Source organism: Argopecten irradians, chromosome 4 (assembly GCF_041381155.1).
Source record: "Argopecten irradians isolate NY chromosome 4, Ai_NY, whole genome shotgun sequence".
NCBI classification, from domain to species: Eukaryota; Metazoa; Mollusca; class Bivalvia; order Pectinida; family Pectinidae; genus Argopecten; species Argopecten irradians.
Window position 1 is genome coordinate 30,080,189 of NC_091137.1, and position 23,095 is coordinate 30,103,283.

Sequence of the window (23,095 nt, forward strand, 5' to 3'; positions counted from 1 at the left end):
CCTTCCTCTATTCCCCCACCCCTTCTTCTACTCCCCCACCTCCTCCTGTACTCCTTCCGCCCCTTCCTCTATTCCCCCACCCCTTCCTCTACTCTCCTACCCCTTCCTCTATTCCCTCACTCCTTCCTGTACTCTCCTCCCCCTCCTGTACTCTCCCACCCCTTCCTCTACTCCCCCATCCCCTCCTGTACTCCTTCCACCCCTTCCTCTATTCCCCACCCCTTCCTCTACTCGCCCCACCCCCTCCTGTACTCTCCCAACCCTTCCTCTACTCTCCCACCCCTTCCTCTACTCTCCCACCTCCTCCTGTACTCCTTCCACCTCTTCCTCTATTCCTCCACCTTTCCTCTACTCCCCTACCCCCTCCTGTACTCTGCCACCCCCTCCTGTACTCTCCCACCCCTTCCTCTACCCCTCCACCCCTTCCTCTACTCCCACATTCCCTCCTCTAATCCCCCATCACCTCCTCCACTCCCCCACCCCATCCTCTACTCCTCCACCTCTTCCTCTAATCCCCCACCCCTTCCTCTACTCCTCTCACCCCTTTCTCTAATTCCCCATCCTCTCCTCTTATCCCCCACCCCATCTCTACTCCCCCACCCCATCCTCTACTCCTCCACCCCATCCTCTACTCCCCCACCCCATCCTCTACTCCCCCACCCCATCCTCTACCTCCACCCTCATCACCCCTCACCCCTTCTCTACTCCCCCACCCCTTCCTCTAATTCCCCATCCCCTCATCTAATCCCCCATCCCCTCCTCCAATCCCCCACCCCATCCTCTACTCCCCCATCCCCTCCTCCAATCCCCCACTCCCACCTCTTCTCCCCCACCCCCTCCTGTATTCCCCACCCCCTCCTCCAGTCTCCACTCCATCTTCTTCCTGTCCCCTAGGCTTTTAACTTTTGACAACTGTTGGTTTACTTTAGCCTTCTAAGAAGTTTCCTTGAGAATCAATCAGAGCTATGTATTGTTTCTAACCATTATATTGGTCCAACCTGACAAATCACAATCTGCTAGATAACTGTTTGCTCTTTTGATAAAATGCTTTTTATTGTCATGTTCAATTATGTGAGAAATCAGCAGTATTCAAAGTCCAAAATTTTTTTCACATTGTATTGAAAAGATTGGGTAGAGTTTTTCATTGTGACACATTGCCAAGTTAACAGAGCTTCGTACAAAACACCAGTTGTTGAACAGAAAAAAAGTCTGCTGCTAAACATTCTGGTGATGCTGATCTGATCTTCATCATCTCTGCTCACCCACATCAATCAAAATGGACAGTGAGGGTAATGAATGGTTTGTGTGAGATGATTAATAGATGCTCCCCCCAACACTTGTAATGAATGCTCCCCCTTTATACACTTGTGACAGACTAGCCTATGTATTGCCTTCCTCCAAAAGAAACGCTCCATTACCGTTTGATCAGATATGTAATTTTGCACTTGCAATTGGCAAAAATGTTGACTTTGCTTTGTTCAACAGTCATGGCCTAATTCAATCAATCAATTACAGACAGATATCAGATATACACACTCCTGTCTGGATCTATCTCATCACAATGTTCCGTTCGTACACTCTGACATTTCAAAGAAAACAATCACAATTCAAATTCAGACATACCGTATTAGACTTAATATGCGCCCAGGGCGTTTAAAAAATTGAGAAAAGAAAAATGAAAAGGTGCTTAATAAGATGAAATTATTGCAAAGAAAAGTACAAACCTATTCAGTTTTGATAGTTTTAGTCTTTTGCCCAGGCAAACGAAATTGAGGCCTCAAAAGAGGAGGGGCGCTTATAGGGACTTTGGCGCTTATTGGGAAGAATTTGGTAATCAGAATTCAGATAGGACTTTAATGCTTGTCATGTGTCTTCAATATCATATAAAAATTTTCTTGTATTTTCAGATGAATCAATTTTGATAAAAATATGTTTATATGGAAAAAGAAGAAAAAGGAAATAAAGATTTATTTTTTCTTCCAAATCACAGTAGGTATTGGTACAGTTTTATGCAGTATTCTATGCTGGTACCAAAAGTACAAAGACAATATATCAAACATTTTCTGTATATGCCTCTAATTATAGAGCTGTTGTTTCCTTTCTAAGGTGATTTTGGATGCATTTCAAATGTTATGTAATTGAGTGGGGTGTGCTACTCATTGTCTACCGCAGTCTGGTTCAGTGAGGTAGCACTGTTAGGGTAGACAAGAATTCCACTATCACAAGGAGACACAACATAATATACAGCAATTTCCCAAATGTCACAGAAATAGCTCGTAACAGGCATGCATGCTGCAAGCATTGGGAGCCATCCAAAATGACCTTAGTTGATCATATACAAACCTAGGACATTGCTTATAATGAATTTAAACAATCACTTGTTTTAAACTTTTTACTATTAATGTAAATACTACAATATATCACTACAAGCCTTTCTGGGTTTCCATTGATGTTGGACTGATGAGAAACTGATGAGAAAGTATAAAACCCACACCAAGTCATGATGGGAATGAAATATGAGAAAGTATAAAACCCACACCAAGTCATGATGGGGATGAAATATGAGAAAGTATAAAACCCACACCAAGTCATGATGGGAATGAAATATGAGAAAGTATAAAACCCACACCAAGTCATGATGGGGATGGAATATGAGAAAGTATAAAACCCATACCAAGTCATGATGGGGATGGAATATGAGAAAGTATAAAACCCACACCAAGTCATGATGGGGATGGAATATGAGAAAGTATAAAACCCACACCAAGTCATGATGGGGATGAAATATGAGAAAGTATAAAACCAACACCAAGTCATGATGGGAATGAAATATGAGAAAGTATAAAACCCACACCAAGTCATGATGGGGATGGAATATGAGAAAGTATAAAACCCATACCAAGTCATGATGGGGATGGAATATGAGAAAGTATAAAACCCACACCAAGTCATGATGGGGATGGAATATGAGAAAGTATAAAACCCACACCAAGTCATGATGGGGATGGAATATGAGAAAGTATTAAACCCACACCAAGTCATGATGGGGATGAAATATGAGAAAGTATAAAACCCACACCAAGTCATGATGGGGATGGAATATGAGAAAGTATAAAACCCATACCAAGTCATGATGGGGATGGAATATGAGAAAGTATAAAACCCATACCAAGTCATGATGGGGATGGAATATGAGAAAGTATAAAAACCCTTACCAAGTCATGATGGGGATGGAATATGAGAAAGTATAAAACCCATACCAAGTCATGATGGGGATGGAATATGAGAAAGTATAAAACCCACACCAAGTCATGATGGGGATGGAATATGAGAAAGTATAAAACCCATACCAAGTCATGATGGGGATGGAATATGAGAAAGTATAAAACCCACACCAAGTCATGATGGGGATGGAATATGAGAAAGTATAAAACCCATACCAAGTCATGAGGGGATGGAATATGAGAAAGTATAAAGCCCATACCAAGTCATGATTGGGATGGAATATGAGAAAGTATAAAAACCCTTACCAAGTCATGATGGGGATGGAATATGAGAAAGTATAAAACCCATACCAAGTCATGATGGGGATGGAATATGAGAAAGTATAAAATCTATACCAAGTCATTATGGGGATGGACTTTTTTACCAGTATTTAAATGGTGACAAATCTGTTCTCAACCCAAAAAACTTGATCTTTTTGGCAGATATCTATAATACAACAGACAATACAGAACATTCTTGTCTTTAGGTTGGATATTACAATGATGCAATGTCACTTCAAGATTCTTCTACTGTAATGTGGTTTGAGAACCTGATACTCTTCCATCAGCTAAAACTGAGGTGGGTATACATGTTTGATGTTTGACTTCAATCAATTTGGTACTCCAATGTTAGAATAGGTCTGCAAGGTATGTAAATTCCATTTAATGATCAAAGTTCGACTGTATCAAATAATTGTTGGAATAGCATCTTTATGGATTAATGTGCCGATCTGTTCTATTGTGACCTAAAAGTGTAATCTATTGTCTACCAACGGTTTACAGAAGCCGACCCTATCATTGCCATGACTACATTTAGACAATAGAAGAGTTAATTAGTTTTGGTATAAATTTTAATTGAGATCGTTATTTAGAGATGTAGAGAGAGTGCCAGTATAGCATGTCCTTGGTCCATCTAGAGAACTCATTACAGAGGGAAGGGCTGAGTAACAGTGTCATTAAGTAAGGCCCAGACATCAATGGATTCGGTGACAAACTACCTAACCTTAAATCAATATTACAGTTTTACTGAGTAATGTTCAACTATAAACCATGGCGCATCATTAAATCAAATCAAGCTGAAATTAGTCAGAGAGATGTAATGCCATTGAAATAATACATATACAGGAAACCTTACATAATGTGTTACAGCTGAGTGGGTTTTCTGTACCACAACCTTCTTTACTTCTCTCGGGAGGTAACCATATGTGGCGCTTATCACAATTCCAAGAACCACCTTTGCGATTCACCGCAATGTCTTTAGTCAATATTATTTAGCTAAAGCAAATGTCATTGATTGGTTATCTGACACTCATGACAAGGAAAAGCTGTCCAAAAGCAGCACCAATAGAACCCAAATCTGATGTGATCATATTGTCAAGGTGTCATAGTGTCTTAATAACTGTATCAGATGTATGATACAGGTCCTTCAAGCCTCTTCAATTTACATATCTCCTTATGCAATATTGAGTGTCATGCCTCGACCGACAATGGAGCCTGGAGAGTTTTGGCCAGAGATGAGGTTGAATTGCCCAGACTACATGTCATCACTTGTCTGCAGACTGGCCTGATCGGGTAGCCTCTATATTGGATGGGTCAGTGGACATGGAACACGTCTGGCTGAACTTCTGTGGCTAGGTTGGGTCCTCTAGTCCTGACACAAGCCCTTATGTACTTCTGTGGCTAGATTGGGTTCTCTAGTCCTGACACAAGCCCTGACAACCCACACCTTGTCCAGCTGGTTCAGTGGTTTGGTCAATTGTCTGCCTGCTTTATCACAGAAAGAATGATGAACTTGGTGTCAAAATATCTGTTGACGTGGCAAAGGGCTGATGTATCTAATCTCTATTACCAATATGGAAATGGATTATGATTAAAGAGAAATTGTTTATAGATTCTGTGGAGTTCATGTGAAATATCAATCAAGGCAATGAAATACTGAGAAAATAGTTTATTTCAAACTGAAAAGTAAACATTACCATCAGTGACAAGGTAGTTCTAATATTTGACATTAGCTGTCTGCCTATGGGTCCTGAGATTAAGGTCCTTTGGAGCCTTTGACTGGAGGTTTGGAATAGGCTGAGGATGTTTTTCTTGGAACTCAGGGTTTCCACCACCAAACTAATGTTTTCTTGAAAGAAAGAAAAACAAACACAGAATGCAATGCTATGGGCCTTAAAAATGGTGATATTAACTGTTGACCAACCAGTGCAATGATGAATTTGTGAATTTCATAGTTCACGAGTTCAATATAACCATGTAAATATCATATTAAGGTAGCTCCATACTTTTGGGAAAACCCATGTCATTTTTTTCTAACAGGTCTTATTTTCTTGCATTTTTCATGTAGATTTCAAATCTATAAAGATAAATGGGTGTTCTCGAACTACTTTTTGAGATATTTGAGCTTGAAATATACCATCCCTGCAAATTTGCTGACCGAAAATAGAAAAATTCATAAAATTATGTTTTCTGTAATATTAGGGTGAATGTAGTCTCGATCCTGTTGATTTTTTGTCCTAAATTTCTTACGATAGAACAATATACAAAACTATTTTATTTTTACAAATGCTAACTAATTTTTGTTATTTCCCAGGACCGTTTCTATACGTAATTATCATGTTTTGCCATATTTTCGCCCGTAAAAAATCAATGAATAGGCCAAAAAGGAAATGAAAACCCATGTCAATTTCACAATATTTGTATATGATATGCCCAAGGTAATATGTTTTTCAAATATCATATAAAAACATGAGGTCCTCGATCAAAATTTCACAATTTTGTAAGCTTGAAGTTTGTAACTCGCAACCCTACCCCCATTTCATCCAGTGCTAAGATGGGTTATAATTGATTATTTTTTGAAAATCATGCTGCAAAAAAACCATTCCACATCAGTTCATATGTTTTTGTGATATTATATCTGGTTTATGTCTGTTTGTTTTTATGATTTTCATCAAATTGTGTGTATAAAGGAAATCTGTATGCGATTTTTTTAGAATTCCGGAATTTCGGTCGGGCCGGGTCCCCTCTTATGATTTATAGCGACGAACGGCAATTCCGGTGTTTAAAAATCCATTCCCATTTACGACAGGGACTGCAAAAACCTCAGAGATAGCATATAATTTTCACTTCACTGCTTTTATTTGATTTATTTAATGATTTTAAACATTCAATATTATATGTAGACAATTTTCACCTATTGAAAAAATATCCAAGTGTGATGTCGTGGCGTATCGGAAACCATTCTGGAATTCAAAACAACCTCCGCAACTTCCAGTATATCGTCATATGAATTGGCGCGATTTTCAAAAGTATGGACCTACCTTAATTAATTCCTAGCTAGAATATTAGTTCAGCTAAAATATTTTACATTTGCATTAGTTATATTTACAAATGGATGCACCACAAACTCCATGCAGCCCTTTACAGATCCTGTTATCTAGGATATGGTACATAATTCCAGGCTAAAATTTGCTGATTAGATATTAGTTATATTATATCTTAAATTTTCACAATTAAGTCAAAAAATGTACACGTAGATGATATTTTAAATCTGATTCACTAACTATTGAAAATATGATGAATCATTAGGTTCTATTGAAAACTGCGTCCAAACGCTGTATCTGCTGTGCTGTGCATTAATCAGACTGATGGTCGGAGATTCTTCAGCAGGTAAGTGTTACTATGGCTACAGATAATAGGAGGGACGTGTCAAAGATTTACCTGTGGGACACAATTCCTGAAAGTGCTCACTGATTAGGATGACACCTCGTTAGACACCTGGGATTAGACAGTTAAATTGGAAGGGTAAATCTCACCCTGCTCCACAATTGTTTTACCAAGGGGATGCAGCAACTCTGGACAACCTGACGAAGAAATTGGACATTTACGTTAAAGTTGACAGATTAAAGTCTATATTTGAGATTAGTTTCTGATAGCAAACTAATGACTATATGCTGAGAAACTGCTTACTGCTACTCAGTTAGTTTGATCTATAGGTCTTATAGGCTATCCTCTGAACAGTGCAAGATGGTAGTTAAGTGAGACAGACTTAAGGGGGTATGTGCCTATGTTAATTGACATATATCCATGGAGAATATTGCTTGTGTTTCATTTAAAAAAAAAGTTCATGACGTGACAGCTAGTTTTCATTTTTATGGAAAATGGCAACCATTTCATGCTTTCAAAGTAGTTGAAATTCACAAATGTTGCCCTCAAATGATTTTTTTTGGGTAAATTTGTTTGATATAGAGGCAGAAAAATTATGGTCTGATACACATTTAGCTGTTCTTAAAATATTTTGTTAAATGAAATGTAAATTGGTGTCTAGTATGTCTGGTGAGGTCACACTAATCTGTTCTAATAAACAACTCCAATCACATCTTTAATTCTACCCATGTGTTTAGCATGAGTTATTCCTAGCTAAAGAATGACATGTATTCTCAGATGACTGGTTCTCAGATGTTTCACACCATAGGTACGACTGTTCTCTAGATAAGGCCATAGCCATGTCCTCTGTCAGAATGTTCTATAGGTTGCTTCAGGATTGGATATTGGCTGGAGTTTGAATTCTTATCAATTTGTCTACCTACAATACTCTGTCAACATAGAAGGGGGACAGGAAATGCCGGCCTGAGGAGATCATGGTGGATCAGCCATCAATTAGTCTGGGCCAGCTGCCCCGGGGGCTGGTTAATGGGGGATCTATAGGCCTAGAATGGTCGTTAGGCTTTTCAAACGTCCGCTTATTTGGAGTTATGATGAATAATTTAGGTGATTCTGATTGGTCAGTTGATTTATACTGTAACAGTTGATCAAGATAAACTGATATTGGGGCTAGTTTGAGGAGTTTCCAATATACACTTGTGTATTATGTCACATGTACAGCAGTCAACAGGGTTATGGCTACCGTCTTTGATTCCAGAACATTTAAAGCGTCATTCCTATGGTAACCAATTGAATCTTTATGATTTCTACATCTACATGTATATATTTCTGGTATTTGGTTGACCATAATATGTTACACATTTACAACTAGTTGGAACAATTTCTCTAATACATGAAAGAATTTGTGTAAATTTGCCCTCTTTTACTGGCACAACTTGACTAGATTAGACTAGAAAGCACCTGTTCCATTCAGCGCTTAGATAAAAAGGATAACCAAGTCACCTTAGATTAAGTATACTATGACTTATTGCAGTAGATATTTGTCTATATCATTTAAAAACAAAAAAATATATATTCAATTTGTCAAAGTCCAATCAAGAGACCTATATCTTGCTGGAATAAAATTCTTAATTCTAAAAGTCTGCACAGTTTCAGAAGGCCTTATATATGAGTAGGTATTAGAGGTCCAGGATTGGTAAGGGCAAGGGATTAGAGGTTGGGCTAGGTATTAGAGGTCCAGGATTGGTAATCTGTAAAAGGCTAGGTATTAGAGGTCCAGGATTGGTAATCTGTAAAGGGCTATGTATTAGAGATCCAGGATTGGTAAGGGCTAGGTATTAGAGTTTGGGCTAGGTACTTAGAGGTCCAGGATTGGTGATCTGTAAAGGGCTATGTATTAGAGATCCAGGATTGGTAATCTGTAAAGGGCTAGGTATTAGAGGTCCAGGATTGGTAATCTGTAAAGGGCTAGGTATTAGAGGTCCAGGATTGGTAATCTGTAAAGGGCTAGGTATTAGAGAGGTCCAGGATTGGTAATCTGTAAAGGGCTAGGTATTAGAGGTCCAGGATTGGTAATCTGTAAAGGGCTAGGTATTAGAGGTCCAGGATTGGTAATCTGTAAAGGGCTAGGTATTAGAGGTCCAGGATTGGTAATCTGTAAAGGGCTAGGTATTAGAGGTCCAGGATTGGTAATATGTAAAGGGCTAGGTATTAGAGGTTCAGAATTGGGAAGGGCTAAGTAATAGAGGTCGGGCTAGGTACTTAAGGTCCAGGATTGGTAATCTGTTAAGAGGCTAGGTATTAGAAGTCCAGGATTGGTAAGGGCTAGGTAATAGATGTCCAGGATCAGACTAGGAGGGCAGTTGACTAGGATGAAAATTTTTGGATGAACTTTCAAATTAAAATGCAATAAGCATACTGTTTCACTTTGTCATAAGTGTTAATATCATAATTAAATTCTTAAAAATGGTATTGTATTCTTTGTGTCCTAGATGTCTTGTCCTACCTCAATGACCTACAGGCGTTATTATGCTGGTAATTCTGGCTCTATAGGAGTTATAGTCAGTGTTACCTAAAATAACCATCAGACGATCACCAATAGTGACCGCTGATCACCAATACTGACCATTGGCCATCTACTGTGATAGACTTATTAATGCTTGTATCAGCTTCTCACTGGTAATAGAATAAATGCCCTGTGTGGCTAGTTAAGTTCATGTAAGGGTCACACAGAGGTTGTAGTGTGATGGTCAATGTTGGTGATAAACATTGAAAGCAATTCTGATTTCTCCTGTAGCATATTCATTAGTGAAATTTGATCCATTTATTGTATGGAATTGTAGAGTAAAACAGCAAATAACATTGGATATCTAATGAAAGTTTTATTTTTAGAAAAAGTAGAATATTTACACAAATAGTGCATTTAAAACTATAACAATGAAAAATTATTTCTAATTGATTAAAATGATCATTAAAATGATTGCTTCAATCATATTCATCTCTCGTTTCTGTAAACAATATTTCCTTTATGTGCCATTTATTTTCGTGAAATCATTGATCAAAGTAAACTAATGAAAGTTATCTCTGTAAATTTCTATCTTCCACAATTAAAATATTTTGAAAGTAATTTCCATCTAATCTGAAATATGCAACTTCATCTCAGCGACTTATACATTAAAATGGAAATTGCAGAATTTTGAACCCATGAAGGAAAGTTGGTGAACAGTGCTGTAGTGTCAGTGGTGGTCAATTGAAACGTTGTATAACTACCTATACAAAAGAGGTCAACATTTTCAGAAAAATTCAAGATGGCCTCCAGACCCCAGTTACTATTGTAAATACTTTCGACTATAATGGCATCTGCTTTGGCATATGAATTTTACGCTTTTAAGTAATTTGTGGGACAATGACTTTTTTAATCAAAATGAAAACTTTGAGTCCGTGATTTATATGTACAGCCACTGAAGGTCAACATGGCAGAGATGGGGTCAGTTCTGATGAAGGGATATCAATTTTCGAGTGAAGATTCAGTGTTGATTGTCTAAATGTCATTGTATGTCCGTCTAGTTCATATGTCTTCTTGGTTAAGAAATGCTAAAATAGAGAGCATAAAGATATACTGCAGTTGTTGTCTTGGTTACCAAATAAATGTCCAGTATCTTTGTATATTTGACCAATGAATGTCCGTTTTTATTTGTGGTCAGTGCTGCTATATGCAATCCAGGTGCTATATGGTGTCCTTGACCATTATGATCATTACTAGTGGACACTAAGACTTCAACCTATAACTGGTACAACCCCTACCCATCATTTATATGTTCATAGACAGAAATTACTTGTTTTACCTCGCAGGTGGTGCTTAATAACTTCTGACCAGTCCCTCAGTCATCCAATGGTCATCTTCCGGTCATTCTCTGGTCAGTTGTTTAATGATTAGGGATGAAAGTCTATAGTAACTTACCATGACTGTTATTATCTCTTATAAAGATAGACTAAAGAAATAAAGCAGGTGTGCAGTTGTACCACATGTACTTACAGCACTAGATCTTAGGTATCATAAGCTTAATGTCGTAAAATAAAAATTATAGTTCTATTATAATTTTAATACTGGAATCTGAATCAATTTATGATACATTTGTAGTTTGAGAAGAGAATTTTGTTTATAAATAAAAAATAATTATATTATAGAAAAAAATCAATATGTAAAAGTATTGCAATGTTGAGCTACATTTAGTACAATTACTGTATGAAAGTTGACCAAGACATTTCATTAGATTTGCCACTGTCCAATGAAAGGTTAGAATGGCTCTGTGAATGTCACTGATCATTGCGGAATGAGGAAGAGAACAAAAAGGATGAAAAAGAAATAATGCAGGTGCCAAGATATATTTTCATGTACCTGCCAACTCGTTTATTACCATGCAGCTGAAGGTATTTTATCTTGATTGCTTAACAACATTTGATATCACGATTATCTTTTAATGCAGGTGCTGTTTTCTAATGGTCAAGCAATGTGCATGGACTAAATGGACATGGTCAGTTATAGAGTGAGAGTACACTGAATATCATTCCTATTAGGCTGATTGTCTTGACAACCAAGACTTTTGACTTAACACCTATGTCAAACCAAAAAGCATGCTCGATCAACTGTGACAGCAGTTACCAGTTACCTTTGCTGGGTGTTAGGGTTTCTGACATTTAACTACAAGTTCTCCATATTACGGCCACGAGGCTAGTGGAAGTAAGGCATTGTCAGATAGCTGTACAGAAAATAATATAAAAAATAGCAGATAATGGTATGTCTTCCTAATGAAATATTATCATCCTTCGCCATCCTGCCTATTCGTTGGGATTAATCTTCCATCAAAGCCAAATAAAGAATCTTTAATTAATATACCTTACATTCTGTCTTTTGGACAGTTTGTTATAATGGGGAACACAAATTTCAAGAAAAGCTTTGCCAATTCCAATTTTACCTTTACCAAAGATTATACAGAATGATAGACAAAAGGGTTAAATTAGCAGCTCAGAATTGTTGTTGTGTTGTCTTTAAAGTCATCAAATACTATACACCAAAGCTATTGTGGCCAATGGTCCTATTTGGTTATGTCTTATTGTTGGCCACAGGTGTTACCTGTCTGATGACCATGGGTTGACCGTCAGTGATCTGGCTGGTTATATGATTATTAGCCATGTTTGATTGTCTACAGTTGTCAAGATCTTGACCAGTTTATTATCCCCCGCCCAACGAAGTTGGCGGGGGATATACAAATGGGTTCCGTCCGTCTGTCCGTCCGTCCGTCCGTCTGTCCGTCCGTCCGTCAAATGGTTTCCGGAGCATAACTCTAAAACCAGTAGAGATATTTCCACGAAACTTCATACACACATTGGTCTTATGGTCTAGTAGTGCCTTTTGCTATTTTAAGGTTTTCACGTTTTGTACTTTTTTCTGTAACCATAGAAACATTGCTGAAAATAGCAGATTTTTGTACCAGGTTCGTTTCCGGAGCATAACTCTAAAACCAGAAGAGATATTTCCACGAAACTTCATAGACACATTTGTCTTATGGTCTAGTTGTGCCTTTTGCTATTTTAAAGTTTTCACTTTTTGTACTTTTTTCTGTAACCATGGAAACATTGCTGAAAATGGCAGATTTTTGTGTAAGAATCGTTTCCGGAGCACAACTCTAAAACCAGCAGAGATATTTCCATGAAACTTCATAGACACATTGTTCTTATGGTCTAGTAGTGCCTTTTGCTATTTTTAGGTTTTCACTTTTTGTGCTTTTTTCTGTAACCATAGAAACATTGCTGAAAATATCATATTTTTGTAGTAGGTTCATTTCCGGAGCATAACTCTAAAACCAGCAGAGATATTTCCACGAAACTTCATAGACACTTTCTTTTTATGGTCTAGTAGTACCTTTTGCTATTTTCATTTTTTGCACTTTTTCCGTTACCATGGAAACATTGCTGAAAATATCATGGTAAATGGTAAATGTTACTTTGCAAAACTCCACCCATCTTTGTGTATATAGTCTAATATAAATTAATGTCAAGGCTGTATACCTGATTCAACAATTGCAGCCCCACTCTACTTGAATTATACTCCATCTTTCTTTAGCTCAACTTCCTTTTTCCTGTTTTTTTTTCATACACATAAGTCTCTACAATCAAACTTACTTCAGCTTTGATATCTCCATTGGCGGGGGATCTGAATGACTATGTCCTTGTTTACCTTACATGTATTACCATTAGACTAATCTGCTTGTGTCTAAGAGATGTACTGTGTAATGGTTTGATAAGATAATCAAAACTTGACCTAGGTCTCACCATTTGCTTTACTGACCATTGATTAGACTATTGGCTGACTTAAAGGTAGGTTTCGCCCAATGAAATATAAAGACTACGAAATTGAAATTTATCCTATACATAGATATAATCTTCAGGTCATTTTCAATGCATACAGCGAACAATATGGGTGGTCAGTTGCCTATCTTGACCAGGAAAATACTCCTCTAAAAATAGAGCGAAGTCAAGCTTTACATAGAACATGACGTATTTTTTTCAAAACGAGGCCGCAGCAACAAACGGAAGCGTGCAACAAAATGTCAGATAGAAGTGACAGTCTTGCCACGGCATGTTTAGTTAAAAAACAACAACAACAAATCGAATTGCGAGGGACTGTTTATACTGTTTGTTTGTTTGTTTAGTTTTACGTCCTATTAACAGCCAGGGTCATGTAAGGACGTGCCAGGTTTGTTGGTGGAGGAAAGCCGGAGTATCCGGAGAAAAACCACTGGTCAGCGGTCAGTACCTGGCAACTGCCCCACATGGGATTCGAACCCGCATCCCAGAGGTGGAGGGCTTGTGGTAATATGTCGGGACATCTTAACCACTCGGCCACCGCGGCCCTGTTTATACATATCATATCATACGCTCGCTAACTTTGTACACCAAATATACACGTAGTTAGTCTGCGGCTGTTTGTGCGCTGGCATATGTGTTGAAATTTAACTCACCACGTGCAATGCCGTTACACGAGTCCCAACAGATCCCGGCAAGTTCCGCTTGAGATGTGGCTTCTGTTTCTTCTATTGCTACATGCCATCTCTGAATTTAATTCCCTATAGATATCCTAGGGTGCTACCTAATCCATTATAATTTCCTCCACTTTGTTGCCGATTCAGATATATTTTTTTCATCGCACACACTTTCGTTCAGCCATTTTGTTTACTTTTAGTGCGTGACAATGCGCATGCGCCAAACTTCGACAACACAATCCATCGCAGCTTCATTTGCATATTATTTTGTCTGACGGACACCGTAATAAATCAAGGATTTCCTTCAATTTTGTATTCAAGACACATTTGTTCAATCTCAAATACATAAAGAAATTAAATTGAGATATTTTAATATGTATTTTTCATCTTTTCTTCCGCTTATCGCATTTCACAAAAAATATTTATTTGGTTGGGCGAAACCTACCTTTAACAAACATTTGATTTTACTGACTTTACTTTAAATGACAAATGACATTACTCACCACTGACTTTACTGACAACTGACTTAAGTGACCTGACTTTACTCACCCCAATTTTACTGACCACTGACTTTACTAACCACTGTCTGTAGTGACCACTGACTACTGACAACTGGCTTTACGGACCAGTGACTAATGACCACTGACTATACTGACCACTGACTTTACTGACCACTAACTATACTGATCGCTGACTTTACTGACCACTGACTATACTGACCACTGACTTTAATAACCACTGACTTTAATAACCACTGACTATACTGACCACTGACTATACTGACCACTGACTATACTGACCACTGACTTTACTGATCACTGACTTTACTGACCACTGACTTTACTGACCACTGAATTTAATAACCACTGACTTTAATAACCACTAACTATACTGATCGCTGACTTTACTGACCACTGACTATACTGACCACTGACTATAATGACCACTGACTATACTGACCACTGAATTTAATAACCACTGACTTTACTGATCACTGACTTTACTGACCACTGACTTTACTGACCACTGACTATACTGACCACTGAATTTAATAACCACTGACTTTACTGATCACTGACTTTACTGACCACTGAATTTACTGGCCACTGACTTTACTGACCACTGACTATACTGACCACTGACTATACTGACCAATGACTTTACTGATCACTAACTTTACTGGCCACTGACTTTACTGACCACTGATTATACTGACCACTAACTTTACTGACCACTGAATTTACTGGCCACTGACTTTACTGACCACTGAATTTACTGACCACTGACTTTACTGACCACTGACCATACTGACCACTGACTATACTGACCAATGACTTTACTGATCACTAACTTTACTGACCACTGACTATACTGACCAATGACTTTACTGATCACTAACTTTACTGGCCACTGACTTTACTGACCACTGATTATACTGACCACTGACTTTACTGACCACTGATTATACTGACCACTGACTTTACTAACCACTGACTATACTGACCAATGACTTTACTGATCACTAACTTTACTGACCACTGACTTTACTGATCACTGACAATACTGACCACTAACTATACTGATCACTCACTATACTGACCACTGATTATACTGACCACTTACTTTACTAACCACTGACTTTAATAACCACTGACGATTCTGACCACTGACTTTACTGATACCTTACTTTACCGACCACTGTCTATACTGACCACTGACTATACTGACCACTGACTTTACTGACCACTCACTTGACTGACCACTCACTTTACTGACCACCGAATTTACTGACCACTGATTTTACTGACCACTGATTTTACTGACCACTGATTATATTGATCACTGACTTACTGACCACTGACTTAATTGACTACTGACTTGACTGACCAATGACTTTGTACATTTTCATATTGCCCTTTTTTTCCACTGATGGACCTTTTTTGAACATTCAAACTTTCAAATTTTTTATTTGAAATCCCGATATCTCATTTCTACAATATCTTCTTGATCACTACAACCCATCTTTCAAAATTCCATTTTTGTAATATCCTAGCCCTATGTTAAAATCATTGGTGAAATTCTATCTGAGAGTAAAGGTGTTTTGAACAAAAAAATATCTTTTAAATTCAGTGAAGCTCTAATGATCTTAAACTCAAAGCGACATCTCTGGATTTGCTGCTGAAATCATGCCTTCAGCAGAGGAGTCTCAGAGCCGATGGACATCTATATCGTGCTTCCGGAACCTTAATGAAGTGTTCGTGATTTTCTCACTCTGCAAATTTTAAGAGATTGTTGACATCATTTTCAAATCGAAATGCACGGAAAGTTTAATATTGATTTAACGAAGTACTCGGCACAAGAAAATTGCTACAAGCCATGTAAGACTAGATTTATCAAATTGAAGGATAATGCTTTGTCGCCACACAAATGTGTTCCAGCCAAAAATAGCAAACAGAAGACATTCATAGAAGCTGGAAATTCCTCGGAAGAAAGGAGAAATTTGAAATTCCTTCTATTAAAAAAAAACAGCCTTTAGCTACAAATGATGGAACCTTAATGATAAAATCTGCACGACCAGCTGCGATCTGGCAATGACTTCGGCCAGGCCTGTGTTTTTGTTGTGATTTTATCATTGCGCCAGGAGATTGTTACCTAAGAGAAATGAGGAGTCTGGTGGGGTGACAAAGATTTACTGGCCTCGAAATCACTTATAGTTTTTTTATCAGAAATTGAGCTTGAACTGAAAATTGGTATTGGGATTTTCGAACAACTTTCTGATAGTCCAATACCTATCCACTGTGTAAACCAAGCAAAAACAAAAATTAAAACACTTGATATAAATGTGCAAAAGAAATTTAATTTTATTTGAATCTTGTGAAAAAATTTGAATGATAGACTTCTGAGTATGTATTTAAAAAAATGCAAATATGGAGGCTTTAAAAAATGTTAATTGTAAGTTGAAATCCATTTTGGCTAGAAATTGTGTTGTAAATTATATATGTTGAAGAAATTTAAGAGAGATTATGCTTTAAGAAAAGGGAGATAATCCATTAAACACGAATCATGAATTCAAAGTCTGGAAATAGGTATAGTAACAAGTTACAAAAGTTTTATTCAAAACAGTTTTCATTTATGGATGGAAAAGACTGGTAAAGGGAAATCAATTTCACTGCATATAAACGAAAACTGCCTTGACTAAATTTTTAGGAAATATTGAAGTCAAAGTGAATTTTATGGATTGAAAAGGTAAATAATGTTTTCGATGGAAATATGAGTATATCAACCATTTCTGGTCAATGTGCAAGGTAGTTTCTATTTTCCATGTATTTGATGTTTACTCACATTGAAACATTTATATTGAGAAAAATGACATGGAAATCAATTATAGTTGCTGAAATAATAAATACACATGTTGAATTAATGCCTTGGGAGCGATGCAGCTATTGATAGATGGAGAGGCTGTAAATCGCTCCATCGACTGTGAGACACGCCTATGATTTGTGGTACTTAGTTGAGTAGTGTTGAGTATCATATTTTTATGTGGCACGTTTTCAGATCTACCGGAGACGCATTTATCAGGAAGGTCTTACCTAAATTTGTCGTATCCACTTATTCTTTCTCTCACAAACACTAAAACACCAGCAAAACAATACCATGCTTAGATTCCAAACCCCATCACATAACTCCCTCGGGACTCAGCCTGGCCTTCCTTTCCATTTTTATGTTCAGATGTCTTTTAAATGCCCTATTTTACTGTTATACACTGAGAAATGTCTGTGTATAGAGCCCTTCGTCCAATATTACATGTCCATGTGATTCGTATGATTGAAACTCTTTCAGAAGGAGGTATTAACTTCAGCTTTGGAACAGTACAGTCCTAAAATATTCTACTTCAGCTCTCTGAACGGTGTATTTGACTTCGGAGACCTATAAAAACGTCAGGATGGGAATCGGGTAATATTGTTGTCAGTATGGATGTATTTCTGTGGATCCCTTCTACTGAAGACCACGTTGTCATCAAGAGTTTTACAGAACCCTAAATCATGGTGTAATGCCTCAACAATAGATAAGTCATGTATTCGGTAATGCTTCGGATCGACTTCTGTTACGAAAAACCCTTAATTAAGCAAAATTTCATGGAAATAAACTGTTTGACTTTGACAGACGTTAATTCCTTGTGTTATATGTTACATGGTTGTTAACATATATAGCAACATTAGTCGTGGATAGACCTGGCTTCTCCCTCTCAAATAAACCTCGCTTTGCATCCTCGTAAAATGAGTACTGGATTAGGACTGTCTATCGAACATTTATTTACTAGGACTCAATCCTTATCCATGTGTTGTCAAAGGTTTTAAGGATCACGGATTGGAAGGCTTGTGTGGGATTAAATACATTTTATGGAGAAAATGTTTGGTTCCTGTTTTGATTTTTTTTTTTTTATGTTAATATATTAATCAATACGAGTGTATACTGAACCCATATAGGTTGGATGTATTATACTGTATAGGTGGTGTTTTGCGGAATGCTTATTTTTCACTATTCACATTTTCACTGAAATCTGTGAATACAACTACTACAAACACCCAAGAAAAAATAAAATATTCATTGATGTACCCAAGAAATCTATAATGTAAAATCTATTGACTGTCTTTGTAAAGACCATTTCCACAAAAAGACCACTTTTTTAAATTTCAAAAAAATACTACCTATAAATATAGAGACTATTATGCCATATTTCCTTTTTTCCTTGGATGGTCAATCATTATAATTACTTTTAGGTTGGGCTATTTCTTTAGAATAATGAAAGGGATAATTAAGTCTGGGTAATTTTCATCCATAACCAATAGAACAGGGAAAGAGCCCCTTTCCCTTTTTGAGTCCTTTATTTCACTTACCTCGAAAAAATGCAGACTGAAATATTAACACTTATATTTCTTTGTTTGATTTCTTTAACAAATTGCTGTCTTTTGATGTCTTACTTTGTACAATAAAGGTTCTATTGAAATGATAAATTTGAGCCTTTTGTGTCACAATTGTCATACCTAATCATTCACATGTAATATATATAATTAGTGTCACATATGAACTGCCATGCCTCACATTCCATGCCTCCTCATTAGAAATATCACCATAACCATCAACCAAAATATAGACATACATACATCTCTTATTTCAACTCGAAAACTAAATTGTATAAGACTAACAAATAATTTATTTGTCTCTACTTAAAGTTACATACATTCAGAGCTGCTTTATCCTGAATACTATAACATCAATAGATACAAGTGTCACAGGTAAATAAACAGAGACAGGTAGGGAGAAGATTTGGTATAGACTTAATTAACCAATCATCAAGCAGAGTGTAGCTACGCCTCTGGCCCATAAACGTATGTGTTCCTTTAAAGCAATGTCTGAGCAAATGTTCATACACAATACAAAATGCAAAGTCATGCACGTGCGATACCTGCACAGTTTTTGATTGACAGTTGGATATCAGTCAATTGAATAGGAAAGAAAGATATTGATGTGTAATAATTATAATCTACAACAGTTGTCAGAAAGTAAATTCCTAAACCTGGAACAAAGACAACAAAAGACTTATTGTCTTTATTGGATGTTTAAAGTCACAAAGCAATCATTTCACAGAATTCTCAGAGGTTGGTTTACTTCCCGATTTCTTTTTAATGTGATTATCATTGAGGTAGTGCCACTAAAATCTACATCAATTTTCACCGTTAACTTTTGTTGATTTTTTATGGCCTTGAGATCGGCGTGAATTTGACTGGAATGTGTGACAAAATCAGATCATGTGGGACAATCTCAACACCATTTTTTGTCCGATAAAAAAACATAAAAGTTGACATTCTCAGCTTTGTAAATGTGTAGACCACAGATTCCAATGCCATGTTGGAATCAGGAAAGGCCATCATCTGCATCTAATTAAATATCATTATTGGGCAATTCGGTCCAATAAACTTCTAATTTTCTGCATTGATTTCTGCCCAAATTGTAATGGTTGCCATCAGAATTGCTTTGATGATACCTGATCAGTCCAGAAGAGTGATGGAACTCGCAGATAGTGTAATGAGGTTTAGGATTGTCTTGAGCATTATTTTATACATATATACTTCTAAAACAACAAGTTCACAGAAGTGAAAGAAAATTATTTTCTATTATTAAAACCAGTGACTCTGCCCTTGGACCTTTAGACCTAGCAACCCAAAGCAAGCACCTGAAGTTTCTATTGCGCTTGATCAACCTTAGAGTATAGCACATGGTGCATGACCTTGATCTTTGACCTTGTGACCTGAATTAACAATCCAAAGCAAGTATTTTGGTTAGAAAAATATGCATGACATATGACCTTGATTGTTACAAAATATCATAAATATGCTGATTTAGAGACAACAACCGCGACATGGTGATATCTATGTTACAACCTTAGTGTCAATTGCTTGATGGAACAATTCGGGTCTCATGGGCCTCTTGTTTACTCTTGACGAAGGAAGAAAATATCCTAGCAGATTAAGAAAATAATTAAGGTCCTATAGAGCTCTTGTTTGGAGAGAAAAGAGAATAAAAAAAGTTTTTGATTTAATGAATGATTCAGGTCTGATGGGCATCTTTTTGGTAAAAAATTACAAATGTCCTGATTTAGGAAATGATTCAGGTCTTATGGACTTCTTGATTTTAGTCCTATCGGATAAAGGGAATAATTCGGGTCTGATGGGCCTCTTGTTGGGAGAGGAAAGAAAAAGGAGGTTAGGTAATATCTTGATTGATCTCTGACATGTGACACTGTAAATGTTTACAGAAGTATTTAGTAAATATTTTCACACAGGAAGAAAATCCTCAGAATGTTTGTGTTGAAAAACTACAGTATAGGTGGTGTTTTATTGATGTGGCGGGTGGTTTGTGTAAACATGTAACAACTAGTTTGACTGGATCTCGCAATCATGGTGAAATGTTGGAAATAAAATAATCCGGGGATAGAAAAAAATCTGAGAAACAGTTTGAGGGATGACTTTTCTCAGCAATGTTGGAGAATTGGCAAGCTGTTGAAAGTGTTGAGGTTGAGATTTGGATAGGAATGCACCTGGAGATGTCTTGTTTAAGGTTTCTATTTTATAAATGTAGGCTATATCTAAAGGGTATGGTGTTACAGTGATATTAACATAATCGGTGCTGAGGATAATGTGTATCTGTATCTTTTAATGTGATATTTTACACGTATTGACAACGATAAAGATTATACATTCTTAGGTATAACACCTGCCTAAGTTATGAAATTGATAGTTATTAACTTTGTAATGTATGATTGCGTAGATATCATTTTATGCTTTATTCTTGGTTTTTTGATATCCATTCCAAAAAATTAATCAAATTTCAATGTCTTCAGTAATTAATCATCAAGTCTTACAATGAATTGCACCACAGTGAAAACGCACTGCCTTCCTTTTGATCATTCTAATGATTGCCATGTTCCTTTGAAGTAACCGTGAACAAAGTACAAGTTACAGTTTGTTTGTGGTTTTGGTTGAAAGCCCTTCCGCATATTCTGATTGGTCGTTTACCTGGAGTTGGTGAAGGTGCCCGACAGCTCTAATTGGTCGTTTACCTGGAGTCAGTGAAGGTGCCCGACAGTGATTGGTCGTTTACCTGGAGTTGGTGAAGGTGCCCGACAGCTCTGATTGGTCGTTTACCTGGAGTTGGTGAAGGTGCCCGACAGCTGTGATTGGTCGTTTACCTGGAGTTGGTGAAGGTGCCCGACAGCTCTGATTGGTCGTTTACCTGGAGTTGGTGAAGGTGCCCGACAGTGATTGGTCGTTTACCTGGAGTTGGTGAAGGTGCCCGACAGTGATTGGTCGTTTACCTGGAGTTGGTGAAGGTGCCCGACAGCAGTAGAGCCATGTATATACCCTTTTTTTTTTATACAAATAAGATGTACTTAAATACTACATTGAATTTTCTTCTCATAAGCATGTTTACTTTTGTATTTTCTGCATTAAAAATGTTTGTGTACTGTTAAGTCAAAAAACATCAATAGGAACACTGACCACATGCTTACCAGACATTCCTGTACATGTACAGTAGCTGCATGTACATGTATACCATAGACTCCGATTATCGATATTCAAGGAAAGTATCCTTCAAAAAAGGGGAATCAAAACTCTAGGACATATTATATGTCCCTTTTGTATTGACTGTGCTGGATACGAGCCTCAATTTTTATATTTGTAAAAATGAGTCAATACTAGCTTTGCGACAAACTGTCATACTGAAATGTTGCTATATAAATCCAATGTTTTATATTTTACAAAAAGATAGCGATGTAATCTCTATGTAATTCTGAATTACCTCCGTAAATAATTTTTTGGTTGACTTATTAAAATACTCAGTTAGATGTATATTGTACGAAACATGCATGCCATATTTGCACAGACATGTAACTACATGTATGTACATGTAATTAAATTGATAAATGAAATCCACCATATGTATTCAGATAATGTCATCATGCAGCATTAGTTATCTCTGTTAAGAATTCTCTTGTTTTTTGACATTTCGACCTTCTCTTACACATTTTAACAAACAAATTTTGAATCTTGGAGTATCAAGGATGTAGGCGCCTATACTCGCATGCATTCTTATAATTTCCTGATACTTTTTAGAATTAATACTGATTATAGTGTATAAAAATCAGAATTCAATTCTTAATCTGATAATGCCATCGATAATCACTAAATATGTGATTTCGTCAAAATATCTTTGTGAGTATTATTAAATGACACGTATACGTCGAGCATTACGCCCCTGATAGTTTTCTAAAAATAGGTCTTGTTGATAAATATATGACTTCTGGATATCCATAAATGAAGTTGAAATATATAGGTAATACATACATTTTAATTACTATTTTCCTGGTAAAATTGAAACTTTTGTTTTCAAAAACTAGGCTGGGTTTACTTTATTAATAAAAGGTACAAACAACGGGATTTGTGTTGAAAATATTAAGCAATTTTCAGAAATGGAGAATACTTGCAGTCGCCTTTTTTTTCAAATTTATTTCAAGATGGCGGATATTCATAGTAGTAAAATTGTAATAAAACGTCACGGTATATG

General features: G+C 36.8%; 1 long non-coding RNA gene across 1 annotated transcript in view; it reads left to right on the forward strand.

Moving 5' to 3' along the window:
- Positions 1–18,965, forward strand: part of LOC138321253 (uncharacterized) — a 106,047-nt gene extending 87,082 nt beyond the window's left edge. Inside the window, exon 4 of the long non-coding RNA XR_011208303.1 lies at positions 17,810–18,965. This is a non-coding gene — a long non-coding RNA (uncharacterized lncRNA). The remainder of the gene's footprint in view (positions 1–17,809) is intronic.
- Positions 18,966–23,095: the final 4,130 nt, after the last annotated feature.